The following is an 11,642-nucleotide window of genomic DNA, read 5'->3' on the forward strand; positions in this document are numbered from 1 at the left end:
CACCTTCTTTTGGAAGTTCTGGGTCTCTCTGACCCAGCTGCGGTTTGTTAGGTAATTTTAGATTGCAAATGGGCAGGCTATTCATATGCAAAAGCCTCTGTGCACAGCTTGGGTGGGGTGGAGTCTCAGGGAATCAACAGGGTGGAGCAAACAGCTGTGGCTGATCCTCAGCCCTGCCTTAAGAGGCCCCGGGTCTCAGTGTCCCGCTGTAATTGTTGCAAGCACCTCTGAGAGAAAGCCGCCCTCGAGTTCTGCCCAATGCCAGACAATCCAGTTTCTCCCCGTATGAGTCTGGGTCCCCAGAGACTCGCCTGGAACTGGAGTTCAGAGCAGTCGGGAGCTTGAGTCTCCCTTCTGATTGAAAAAAGACAACGGCGTCCTCAGTTGCCAGCCCTTTCCATGTGAGCCTCTGTACCTCTGCACTTTACTTCTGCACCTCCTCTGAGTCTCAGTGTGCTTTTCTCTTTCCTTCTAGTTGTAGAATTTCCACTCAGCCAGCCTTCCTGTGGTTCTGGATGATGTCCGTTTTGTCTTTTAGTTGTATTTTTGAAGTGGTTGTGTGAGGCAGCAATTTCAGGTGTTTACCTATGCTGCCATCTTGGTTTTCCTGGGTGGTTAAGTTCTTATACCAGTATATTTATCTTTCAGAAACCTACAATCTTTTCCTTGGATATGAACTTGGTAAAGAACTCAGTTCATATTCATGATGTACCAATAAAAAGTATTTTGTTTATGTTTATTTCCATCAGCAATTCTGAAACAAGATTTCCACTTAAGACACCTACTAAAAGAAGATATTTTCCTTTAGAATCATGGTCACGGTCTGGGAAAAAAATTGAGAAGGGCTCATTTAAGTCCGATAAAATATTTGAGGAAAGATGAAACTCAAAGAAGAGAGGTGATCAGAGCAAGCAGGTGGTAATAAAGGCCTCCCTTGTAAACACTTCTGGCCTTCCTCCCATATCTGGAAATGTTACCTACATTTTTAAAATTATCATCAAAACATTTTATGCCACGAATCCTGTAAAATCAGGTTGATTTCAACTACATAACCTGTAGCTGTTAAAGAATTACATTATCCTGTTCATAAGATGAGAGGTAGTGACATTTTATTCTCTCAATGCCGACCTAAAAATTCCACACATCTGGCATATGGGTTACCAGGGGAAAAGCACAGATGCACCACCGTACACAGCTCGTGTCGGTATCTCAATTCACCTGTAACTTCATTTGGCATTGGCAGCCGGCAATCCCCGCTGGGTCAACACTGAAAGCAGTGGGTACTGGTGCTATTCATTGTATGGGATGGAGGACCTTCATTCCCTTTCAAAAATGAAGCAGCTTTCCTTCCATTCCTCTGAACATGATCTTCATTCATTTTCTCCAAAGCGTCTATCTCAGCTAAGAAATCAGCTTCATAGTCTGCTGAGATGTATAAACCTAACAGCACTGAAGAGCTCTCGTTCACTAAGGGCTTCCTCCACTCTGCCTTTCTGGAAAAACTGTGAGACATTCCTACAGTCACGGAACAAGAACTCCAGGCCATGAGGATGAATGGTTCTAGAGACTGACTGACATGGATCAACCTAACCTTCCCAGCATGCCACAGCATGTTATAGTCACAGAGGTCGGCATGCACAAGCGTGTGCTCATTATAGTATAATTGCTGCATCAAGTGAAAAGTTTGTAGGCTTTCATTTCTTCACTACTGAGCTTTACTTTTTTCATTGTACATAGTACCTGATAACAAAAGCTCCCTTGTTTAAGGGTTGGAACTTGATCATGGCCAATAAAAGACATAACTGAAATGTGCTTCTTGTGTAGCACAACTGCTGGACAAGGAATCCCAGCTTCCTGCATTCTGGTGAGGGTGTGCATTTCTTTTTCTGCTCATATTCAGATGATCATATGTGGATTTAGTTTACTGAAATAATCTTTAAACCTGAAATCACCTTTAATATACTTGTCACGGTTCTTAAAACTCATTAAGGCAGTGGTTCTCAACCTGTGGGTCGCAACCCCTTTGGTGGCCAAACGACCCTTTCACAGGGGTCGCCTAAGACCATCCTGCATATCAGATATTTACATTATGATTCATAACAATAGCAACATTACAGTTATGAAGTAGCAACGAAAATAATTTTATGGTTGGGTCACAACATGAGGAACTGTATTTAAAGGGTCAGAAGGTTGAGAACCACTGCATTAAGTGTTGTTTAAATACCTTGATGGCACAATCTATAGGTATAAATTTACTATATTTTTTTCATCTTCCATGCTTCTTCCATAGGCATGAAAGACAACAGACCCCTTTCCTATACTAATGCACCCAGTGGTTGACCATTTTATACATAAGTAAGCGTGTCTTAGGGTCAACTGCTTTTTCTGCAGTAGAGTGTTCTTTTTTATCAAGGTGGCACTTGGATGTTCTTCTGAGTAGGCGTGTTGTTTTAAAGCATTGAAAACATGATTTGATAGTTTTAAATCCATTCAAATTCCATCTCCTTCCTGAACCCAGGTGCAAAATGTTCCATTCTGGCTGTATTCTTCCTCCCACAGACTACTTCATCATGTTTGGTGGCGATGTCTTTTCCTTTTATTTTTATTTTTTATTTTTTTTTTTTTAATATATCTTATTGATTTTTCACAGAGAAGAAGGGAGAGAGATAGAGAGCCAGAAACATCGGTGAGAGAGAAACATCTATCAGCTGCCTCCTGCACATCTCCCACTGGGGATGTGCCCACAACCCAGGTACATGCCCTTGACCGGAATCGAACCTGGGACCTTTCAGTCCGCAGGCCGATGCTCTATCCACTGAGCCAAACCGGTTTCGGCGTCTTTTCCTTTTAGAATAAAACCCTTTTTGGGAGTAGGAACTGGTTTTGCTGGTCTTTAGAGATCATCACGAGTATCCTGCCAGTCAACCTCATCTTCAGAGCTATCACTGTCTTCATAGGGAAGCACTTTTTGGTAATTTTCAAAGGAAATGGAAACTTTGCTATCGTCGTTGATTTTTTTTTTCTTCATGCCTAAACTGTGCATCATTCTCTGTCAAATTCCATCTGTAGCATCTGAGCCAGCATTAGGTCGCTGGAAGTATCAGTGTTTTTCTCCAGTAAGAAATGGTCCTTCAGCAACAGCAACTTTAAGAAAACCAGCAGCTTCTTCTAATTGCAACTCTTTAGCCAACTGCTCAATCATGACATCAGCCAAAGATCAGGATATTGTCTTTTGAAGGGTAGCCCATGGACACTTGGTCCCAGGCTGCTGCCAGCCTGGGTTCGGGCAATGGCACTCAGACCAGATCCATGGGGGTAAGGAGCCAGCCACAAGCACAGGAGAGATGGCACCTCCCAGCCTCCACAGGGGACCTGAGGTGGGCCTGGGGCAAGGGTGGGGGGCTGGAGGGGCAGTCTGGGGAGTTGTAGTGACAGAAGTCAGCAGCTAGCGCTGCGTCCCTGCCCCACCCTGTATTTTATTTAAAGATTCTAAAATTGGGTTTTCGGTTATTGACCATTTCTATTTTTATTAAACAAGAATAAATTTTAAAACATATCTATATTGTTTCAGTTTCTACATGATAAGTTATAACTTTAAAACCACACATAATATGCATGCTAGCTATTATCAGTATGCCAACCAGGATGAGCCTATGTGGCAGATGGATGAGGGATAAAGCAGAGAGTCAACGTACACTAAAAGTTTATGACTTCATTGTGAAAACTTACAATTCTTCACGTGGGAAAACATAGTCAGTCATAGCGGGGAAGTTCATTTTGAAGTTTAAAAAGTCAAACTTCTTACCTCCTTAACTTGAAAATAATTCTAGCAGCAATTAAACACTTTAAGAAATTTTGTAAAAAAGAAGAATCAGTGTGGAGAATTTCCTTACAGACCATCAGCTTTCATCTCTAGACTTTATTCAGGAGTACATCATAAACATCTATAAACATATTCTGGTGACTACGGTAATTTTATTTCTTTTTTTAGTGTTTTTATTGATTTCAGAGAAAAAGGGAGAGGGAGACAGAGATAGAAACATCAATGATGAGAGAGAATCATTGATTGGCTGCCTCCTGAACCCCCTCTCCTGGGGATCCAGTGCAACTCAGGCATGTGCCCTTGACCAGAATCGAACCTGGGACCCTTCAGTCCACAGGCCGGTGCTCTATCCACTGAGCCAAAACAGCTAGGGCAACTGTATTTTTAAATATCTGTAGAGATATCCCTGTAAACATCTGTCCATTCAAGGTTTTCCTGACTTAAAATCTTCCATCTATACTAATAATAGAGAAATATGAAAATTATCCAGGACACCATCACAGTAACAGTAACAACCAAACATCAGGCTGCGTGGGGCAACCAGGCCGGCAGGGGGGTTAGTGAGGGACAACCAAATGACTGAACAGCAGGCTGCCTGGGGTGACCAGACCAGTGGGGGCAGTTGGGGGCAACCATGCCAGCAGGGGGGCAGTTAGGGGTGACCAAGTCGGTGGGGAGAGCAGCTGGCGGCCACCAGGCTGTCAGGGGGACAGGGACAGTTAAAGGCGACCAGGCCAGCAGACAGGTGAGCAGTTAGGAGCCAGTGGCCCTGGATTGTGAGAGGCATGTCCAACTGCCAATTTAGGCCCAATCCTGGCAATTGGACATCTCCCAAGGGGTCCCAGATTAGAGAGGGTGCAAGCTTGGCTTAAGGGGGGGGAACCCCCTCCATGCATGAATTTCATGCACCGGGCCTCTAGTATTCCTATATTTCTCTATCTTCCCTTCAGTGTCTTGGTTTTGGATACTCCTTATAGGACAGTTCTAAATTTAATCCCAAACTACCATACACACTATGACATCGCAGGTTAATTTAGGAACATAACTAGCATGCCTGCTAGAGTCAAAGCTGTCTTTAAAGTAAAATAAGATAGCATGACCTTGTTTCATTTTGTCCCAAAATATTTGTCATGTGCAAAAAGAAAAAGAAAGTGATTGTCAATTTAATAACATACTGAAAATGCTATTGTTAGAGAGACAAACTCTGTTGTCCCTGAGTAAACTGTGGGACCTGGGAGAATAGCCTGAGATGTTTTTGTTATTAACAGGGCAGGAGTGAGGCTATAAATTCCCACTTAAGCTTCCTCTAAGAGAGGTGCCCGTCTAACTACAGAGACCATGTGGAAACAGATGCCTTGAAATGTGCCGACCAATTCATCCATATAAAGGTTACGGACCCTTCTGTCACTAAAACCATCAGTGTAAACAATTGGCAGTTTACAACTATATAATCTATTTTCATTTGGGAAAAAAAAAAGCTCTCCTGGCTACACTTAGACATCCTCTTACATAAGGTACTAAAATGTACCCCATTAAATAAGTTAACACACCTAGCAAAATGCTTTTTTATTTCTATGGAAAAAATTAAATCCCTGGAGTCTGTGACTAAAGTTTCATGTTTTATTAAGTGGCTTTATCTTTTCCTACTTCAAAGTATTTTTTCTCACCCCCACTTCCCTCAACAGTTAAGACTAAACACCTGAAGCTCTTTGTGTTCAGGACTTCATCTTAGAAGATGGTTTCTTTGCACTAAGCTGATAGTTAAAAGTTTGGGGATATTTTCTGGTTGGTGGACTGGGTGATTAGTTTATTGAAATGTTTCCACAGCCTTCTTTTATAGTTCTCTATTGCTCTGCATCTTTTTTTTTATGTTTGTCTGAATTGAACTATATTTACCATCTGCTGTTTCTGGCTCTCAAATGATCTGAAACCTTTGAATTTTGTTAAATCATTCCTCATTATTGCTCTTTTAGTAGTATCTATAAAGTCTATCTATTTCCCTCTTCACTGTTTCTCTAGTACATACTTGTCATGGAGATACTAAAACACCAAACAACCAGTTGCAAATGCAAATTCCTCAGCCAAACTACAGCTGAGTCTCTGTCTTGAAGTTTACTTTCCCCATCACTGTGTCTCTATTCCAAGCTTTTTATTTGGTTTATTCACAGCATGTGGATAAGGAAGTCCTTCAATGACATCGTGATAGTTTTAGTGTATTAGATCCTCTGAATTTGTTTTAGCTATTATAGTAGACCACTTTTCTCCCACAACATAAAAGTTTTATTTCCCATGTCTTTTTTTGTTTTTTTGTTTTTTTGTTTGTTTGTTTGTTTAGCTATCCCTATCTCATTTTTAAAAATAACTTCAATATTTGGTAGAAATGAAGGTTTTAAAAAAAAGTAATGAGCATGATATGCCCTGAAAAAAAAAAAAGATAAAAAAGGAGAAACTTTTGTGGTCTAAACACTCAGAAAAGAAGAACCTTTGCATAGGACCTTGGTGCCCATAGGCAATCATAGGTGTAAAGCTTCACAAAAGCTGGTAGGTGGAAGGAAAAGGTAACACAACTTTTGATAACACACCCAGTAATCCAGGTAATACAATCTACTTGCATTTTTAGAGGCTTTTGTTCCAGCCAGTCATTTACCCCTTCATTCTTTCATTCTTTTATTTGTCTCCCAGTTATCAACTACTGCATAATAAACCACCCCAAAGTTGGTGGCAAAAAAAACAGTAATAATTTATTATTTCTCTCAATTCATTGGATTGACTGGGGCCAGCGAGGCTGTTTTTCTGCTCTCCCAGGTGGGGTCACTTATGAAGTAGCATTCTTCCTGAGGCTTTGCTGGAGATGGAAATCTCCAAGATGACTTAATGCATAATTGCTAGGCTGATTAGAATGGCTGGGGAGTACTGTGCTTCCCTCTCCAGCAAAGTGAAAGACATCTGCCACAGTGGTTCAGGACTCTAAGAATGTAAAGTAGTAGCTGCCAGGCACAACATCATTTTCTCTGCAGCCCATTGACTGAAGAAGATCACAGGACCAGTCCAATTCAAGGATGCCCTCTGCTTCTTTATAAGAGAAGTAGCATGTCTAGGCTTGGAAGAATTGTTTTTGGCCAAAATTCACATTCTTCCTATGCAAAATGTACTCATCTCAAAATAAGACCCCGTTTTATTCAATCATGGCATTAAGCTCTGACTTAAAATGCAAGATCTCATTATTTTAATTAGGCCCAGATATGAATGAGATTCATCAGATGCAACTCCTTTTAACCTAAAGCCTTTGAACTTTAAAATGCAAGTTATCTGACCCTTGCATAACCAATATTCAACAGGGAGACAGGGGCAAAGCAATTACAATAAACACTTTTGCTCACAAAGGAAGGGAGTGGTAATCATAGCCATGAGTCCATAGCAAATGAGTCCATGAGCCCAAATTTCAAAACTATAAGGGAAAACATGGAAGGAAGAAAGGAAGGAAGGAAGGGAGGGAGGGAGGGAGGAAAAGGGAGGAAAGGGATGGGAGGAGAGATAAAGGGAAGGGAAGAGAAAGGAAAGAAAGAGAAGAGAAAAAAATACAATAAATTGGGAACATATTTTCAGGTCCCCCAACTTCACCAGGCACTGAAAATGTTTTGTGACTAGTCTGCTTTGTGGTATGGTTTCGTAATTCATTGTTCTCAGCAGGGTTCACTTTCTGAAATCTTGGCACCTCTCTTTGACACATCTTTTTTTTTCTATTTAAAGAAAAAAAAAAGTGCCTGTATTTTCATTTGAGAAGCTCTCTCAGCCTGCTTCCTGCTGGTAGAAATTTGGAACCCACAAACTCTTTTGCAGTTTGAACTGTCTGTCTTTTTGTGTCTGACTTCATAGTATGTTTTCTAATAAAATTATCTTTAAAACTTTGTGAGTTTTCTGTAAATATTTTTGGATTTTACTCACTACTCCCAAAGTCTCATGATTTAGGTTTGTGTTATGGTAGCATTTACTCCCAGGAAAGAATTCCTGTATGACTCAGCATTTAGTAAGGGAAACAGAATAATACTAGACAAGGGATAAGGGATTTCTTATAGGAATTAGACCTCACACAATTGTAGAAAGGGCTGGGGTAATAAAGACCCAAAAGAGAAAGCTGGTGGCTCAAAAGAATAACCAAGTGATTGGTCTGAAAAACCAGACACACCCAGATGCTAAAAAGAGATCATGAAAGTGTACCAAGCAGAGAAGTCTATGGGAAACTCTTGCTTTTCTGAATAGCCATCCAAGAAAGTGGTGGTGACACTGGAGTTGCTGTTAGTCAGTAAGTTCAACAGTCAGGAAAAAAGAGCTAGTTTCAGAGTGGAGGAGAGACAGGACAAATTGGGTGTTTAACTAACACCTCTGTAACTATCGGTCACAACCAACCATGACCATCAGTGAGAACAATGGCTGTTCCTCCTCCTGCACCTCCCAAATTTCATACAAGTTTCTCTTTTGGCCAACCCTGCTGCTGCAGCGAAGAGTTCCTAAGAAATGGCATTCCTAACAGAAACAAGTTGATGAAAGAACCATCCAGCACAGGCAGGAAGCATAAGCATTGCTTCCAAAAATGACAGTGACTCCAGAAGGAGCTAATTGAAATTTCCATGATAAACCAATATGTGAGCAATTTTATATCCTGACATTTTTACATTTTAGAAGGATCATTGAAACTATGTTAAGTTATGGCTCAGAGCTCAGATTTTAGAATAAAATAGTCTGGATTTCAATTTTGGATGTTACTTACTAGTAACATGGCCTTGGGAAAGTTATTTAACTTTAAGTCTCTCACCTTAAACACGAGAATAATAGCCATGCTATTCATGTTGTAAAATGATGTGTCTAGAGTAATTAACACAAGACTGGAACACATTAGGTACTTGATTCTTATCAGTTGGCATTGTTATCCTTGAAACAATAAAACATCTTCATTTTTAAGCACATTACCTTTTTAAGTGTTTAGCATCAATTCCATAATACCTAGAGACTTGAAAGAGTACATATATTTCCAAGGTGTAAATGACTTTGCCATTTGTGATGGTTAATTTCATGTGTTAATTTGACTGGCTATGGAATGCTCAGGTTAAACATTATTTCTGGGTGTGTCTGTGAGGGCATTTCCAGGTAAGATTAGTATTTAAACCAGTGGATCAGTAGACTGCTTGCCCCAATGGGAGTGGGTATGCTCCAAGCCATTTAGGGCCTGAATAGAACAAAAGGCAGGAGAAACTTGTCTTTTTTTTCTGCCTCACTGTCTGAACTAGAACACACATTTCATCTTCTCCTGCTCCTCAACTAAAACCATCAGCTTAGCTCCCCTGGTTCTCAGGTTTTCAGACTCATACTAAATCACACCACTGGCTTCCCTGAGTCTCCAGCTTGAAAATTGTGAAACTTGCCAGTTGTCAGTCTTCATAATCGTTCAATCTCTCTCTCTCTCTCTCTCTCTCTCTCTCTCTCTCTCTCTCTCTCTCATTGTTTCTTATCTCTGGAGATCTCTAATATGCCATTTAACCCCTTGGCTTGATTGGTGACTCTTGCTTCATAATCAGATCAGTCCTCAAATTTGCAGCTGCCTCCCAACCAAATCATCTCCCCAAAGTCAGAAAGATCACAGTTCAACCACTGAGCAGGCAAACACAGGTTTGCATGCAAGCCTGTTAACTGTGTGAACCTTGGCTATTCACTTGATCACACTTAAAATAAATTGCCTCATCTATAAAATAGGAAACACATAATGCCTGGCTTTCATGATTAATTTAGATGACATTTTTACCATACATTTGGTTCATAGGAACTCAATAAATGTTTTTCAAAATTATTAAATTTCACCACCCCATTGATAAGGTGGCAGAGGCCTGAGGTCTTAAAAGCATGAACATAAATATTTTTTCAAAAATATTTTCTGATATATTTCATGCCCAACAATGACATCCGATACCCAGCCTTCTCTAACGATTGTAGAGTCCTAAATACTGATTCCTCAGGCTCTTATCCGAGACACTAGTTGATCCTGCCTCAACACAAGACAGGTCTGAAGGAACACCCTAGCTCTAAAGCTTCCATGGCTCACTGAGGCCTTTGTTGTGACTGATTTTCAGTTCAGCGTCTCCTTCTGAGCAGTCTTGCTTTATTCTCTCCCAATAGCTATCTACCTAGAGAAGATTCCCCAGTAAACTTCCTCCATAAAATTCTGCATCTCAAAGACAGTTCCCCAGATAAACCCACTTGGATCTGATGTTACACAAAGTGTGTGTGTGGTGGGATGGGCAGGAGAGGAGGAGAGAGTGGAAGTTCAGAGTCTTCGGAGGTCAAATAAGTTAAATCGGTATCTATAGAACTTCTCAGAGTATACTCAAGACAGAAATATAGCATACAGCATTTATAAAATAGTTTGCTTGCAATAATGTTTAGATTAGACTGCCCAATGGTAGAAATAGATGTCAATGCACACATAGTTATTGAAGACCAAATAAGTCTTATTACTCGACTTACCCTGACACCCTAATTTACTTCTTCATCTTGGACCAAAATTGGAACTGGCAGTGGCATGTTGAGGCAGAAATACCAACTTCAGACACAGGATGACATCGTCACTGGCCCCCAGAATGTACTCATCAGCATCCTCACTAGCAACAGAAAAGAAGTTTAAGAGTGTTTTTCAATGTTCAGCGAACTGTTTAAAAATAAAAGAGACTGATGATGTAGTGACATGTGTGTCTAGCCGAGAACAAAAGCCAATGTGCTGAGCTACATTTTTCTTTATAGAAAACAAACACTATTATTCTCTGAAACATCTGCCCAGGTGTTTGATTATTAGAGGTTTTAAACAGCAACCTGCTAGCACCATTAAAAGCTTAGTCAGAATAGATTGAAGGTGATTTCATTTGAAATAGGGGGCAGTAGCCCTATGGCTATCCAATATCAAAAAAGATTAAGGATTAAAATATTTTGACTACTTTGAGAGGTATCTTTACTCCTTGTTCACTCTTTTTTTATTATTTGTAATAATAAAATATTATTATTGTTATTGTTGTGAATCTCATAGAAATATCCTGAGAGAAACTTAGGCAGAAATACATATTTAAGCAATTTTTTAAACTAGTATGTTTATATTTTAGAAATGACTCATCATATTCTATTGTGTAAATACATATTTAGACAAGTAAAACTGTTTAGAAAGCTATAAATTAAAGCCAGATGAATGTATTGGAGTTAATCTTTTCTGCCAGCTTTAAGCGCCATTTTGAATGAGTGGGGTGAGATTAGACATTGTGTGTGTATAATGATGAAAAATGGTGGGCTATAATAAGGAATCATTCTTTTGATTTCAGGAGCATAATGGCCTGTGAATTATGTTTAAAATTAATGAAAGAGAAGATAGAGAATGATTTGGATCTCATCAGTAACTATTTTTCTCTTGCTCCCAGGCAGCAATGAGGCATTTTCTAAGGGATTTGAACTTTTGTGAGCAAGACCCTCTAAGCTTCTATAAGGTCTTAATTTGAAGTTAAACCTTTTTAATGATGATTTGTTTCCCTTGAAAGAACAAACAAATAAGCAGTTGGACTTCCTGAGAGGTTTTCATTGTATGAAGACAATTTCTTTGCAAATCTAAGTAAATGTTTAACATTTGGAAGGACATGTATATTGTAGCATATCCTTTTGCCATAAAAGAGCCCTTCCTCCTTCAATTTTGCAAACAGCCATACAAAGAGAGGTTATTTTCCCACAAAAAGCAATATGGGTTTAAAAAGGGAGAAAAGGTGATTTTTGAACATTTCTTTTCCTCTAATTG

The 11,642-nt window shown here is 39.7% G+C and overlaps 1 pseudogene across 1 annotated transcript; it reads right to left on the reverse strand.

Moving 5' to 3' along the window:
- Positions 1-1,261: 1,261 nt before the first annotated feature.
- Positions 1,262-3,214, reverse strand: LOC308515415 (serine/threonine-protein kinase RIO3-like; annotated as a pseudogene). The gene is made up of 3 exons: positions 2,827-3,214; positions 2,202-2,587; positions 1,262-1,981 (listed from the first exon to the last, which is right to left on the reverse strand). The product of its transcript is annotated as a serine/threonine-protein kinase RIO3-like (transcript).
- Between the last annotated feature and the right edge of the window lie 8,428 nt (positions 3,215-11,642).

The sequence above is a fragment of the Myotis nattereri genome (genome assembly GCF_964212035.1).
Source record: "Myotis nattereri genome assembly, chromosome: 3".
NCBI lineage: Eukaryota > Metazoa > Chordata > Mammalia > Chiroptera > Vespertilionidae > Myotis > Myotis nattereri.